The sequence below is a fragment of the Poecilia latipinna genome, unplaced genomic scaffold, assembly GCF_001443285.1.
Source record: "Poecilia latipinna isolate Pla-1442-1.1 unplaced genomic scaffold, P_latipinna-1.0 Scaffold2569, whole genome shotgun sequence".
NCBI lineage: Eukaryota > Metazoa > Chordata > Actinopteri > Cyprinodontiformes > Poeciliidae > Poecilia > Poecilia latipinna.
In genome coordinates this window covers 74,782-77,179 of record NW_015115185.1, presented here as the reverse complement: position 1 = coordinate 77,179, position 2,398 = coordinate 74,782, and the positions used below count along the sequence as shown (strand labels likewise).

Here is a 2,398-nt window from a genome sequence, read left to right as displayed (position 1 = left end):
TTTGAGAGCTTCAATATGCTCTCGATTTCCTGTGGATTGACTAAGTCATTCTAATTCCACGATGTTCATGACATTCAGAGTGTGCTGAACACGGGTGATATTCAGAGTGTGGGGACTCAGCAGTTTTATCTGAACTTTTCCATAGTTTAAGTTTAATACACTGTTTAAGACAAATAAAATAAGACTTTCTTTGTCTATAGCCAGTCCAAAAATAATGTAAAATCTCTTTAAAACCCTGATCATAAGTTAGAGCTCAGTTAAAATGCCAGTAAGTGCTTCTAGATAAAATGTTTCTAATAAAAACACTACCTAAAAGCAACAAGTGATCTGTAAAAGCCACCAGTAAAATCTGGCATCTTTTAAACACGTTAAAATGGTGTTTTAAATAATAATAAAAAAATCAAGACTAAAGAGATAATGTGAGACCATGTGTACTGCCTGGAGCCTGCATGCATCCTCCTCCATACATCCACCAGGCCATGAGATGAGAGCATGTTGGGCCGCTGGATGCGGCTCTGCATGATTACGGTCTAAAAACTCATTTTCAGTGCAATTAAAATCCCCACCTATAAAAACATAGTCCTCAGACCCACAATCACCCAACCTTTCCCCAATTTTTTCATAAAAACACTTTTTCTCTGCATTGCTGATAGGAGCATAAATATTAATTAAAACTATACTAAAATGATCAAACTTTGTCTTGACTAAAAGACACCTCCCTGAATGACATGTTCAACTTCAGTACAGTTTGGGGTGAAAGCTCTGGAAAAGAGGAAGCCCACCCCTGCACTCTGGGAGGTGCCGTGGCTTAAAATGACCTCCCCCCTCCACTCTCTGCCCCAGTCTGTCTCTATTAAATGATCACTGTGCGTTTCATGCAGGTAAGTTACATCAATTTTCTTTTGGTTCAGCATTTGATAAATCAAAGCACGTTTTTCAGCCTCCCTCACCTCAAAGATGCTACTTTAAAAGAATCCATATTGGGTAAAAAGCTAAAAATAAAAGACCAAAAGACTATAAAAAATAAAGTGCTGCTGTGCATTATTTAAATCAAAGTTGTTTTCTAACTTTGGTCATTATTTTCTTTAGTCTAAAAACTTCTGAATCTGTAAAACCTGATACTTCTTTGTTCCTAATATGATGTCTTGCAGAGAAATAAAATCATCTCAAATTAGGAAAATATCTTTCAATTTTTACACTTCTAAATCCTTTAGTTTGTTCTAAAATAGTTTTAAAAGATTCTGTAGGGTATCTAGGTTCTCTTATGCTCGTTTGTGACACATCTCGCTGGTGTCAGAGACCCAGCTCTCGGCGTTACTACTGTCCGACAGCTCTATCCTCTGCAGCCACCTTGCTGGCCTGTTTACTGGCCTGCACAGCGGCCACCACATTCCTCCTTTTGCTTCGCCTCTTTATCGGGGCTGAAGCCTCCATCGCCTCCTCTGCTTCATCTGTCTCTCCTGCCACTCCAGCTCCAAACACCGACTCTGCACTGTTCTGTCCCTCTGCCTGCACCTCTCCTTTCCCTCCCTGATCCCCACACACTAAATACTCCTCATCGCCCCTCACCTGCTCCTGCTCTCCTTGCACACTTCATGTTAGAGGACGTAGCAAACAAGATGTAGTCAAAATCATCTACTCTAACATGAAATCGCAGGTTGAGTTCTTCATCCCGCCGATTCAATATCATAAACAGTTGTCTCCTATGGGAGACAACATGTTTTAACAACGGTGATTTGCACCCAGACGGTACTTTTTTCATAGGTGACACCACCTTCCCGTGCCGAGACAGCTCTTTTATCAAAAACTCGTCACTTATGAAAGGAGGCACGTTTGACAGTGACCTTAGTTGAAGGTAAAGTCAGTGGCGACACCTGTAAAAATAAGCCGTTTACCGAAACGCCCACCTCCACCAGCTGTTGAGCCTGCACCACTTTTTCCACTAACAAGACGACAGCTCCATTCATGCGAGCTACCGACTTGATGGACCCATGTCCAATCACTTTTCCCACAGCCAAACAAACTTCCTCCACGCTGCACAGAGAACCAGCACCCACTTTGACGCCGTTCTTCGGTGTCAGCGTGGAGAAAGCCCCACCACTAGACACCATGGTGTCGTAAGATGCCGGCCAGTCAGGCACGCCTGACGGCCACACCCGAACCCAAACAAAAACCCCTTAAAACGTGACAAACTAACACAAAATCACAACTAAACAAGTAACATAAACACCAAGTGAAAAAACAGTAAGAATAAAGCCAAAGATATAGAAATACAAACACTCGCTCTCTCGCTCTTCTTCCGCTCTCCACTCACCCTGCTTTCATTATATGTGGATTTTTCTTCAACCACCAGGGGCCTCTTTAGCAGGAAGTAAATCATTGGAAGTCAAAATTGGAA

The 2,398-nt window shown here is 42.1% G+C and overlaps 1 long non-coding RNA gene across 1 annotated transcript in view; it reads left to right on the top strand.

The window, feature by feature from the left end:
- Positions 1–2,249, top strand: part of LOC106938336 (uncharacterized) — a 5,375-nt gene extending 3,126 nt beyond the window's left edge. The window contains exon 2 of the long non-coding RNA XR_001422601.1: positions 799–2,249. This is a non-coding gene — a long non-coding RNA (uncharacterized LOC106938336). The remainder of the gene's footprint in view (positions 1–798) is intronic.
- The last annotated feature ends 149 nt before the right edge of the window (positions 2,250–2,398 follow it).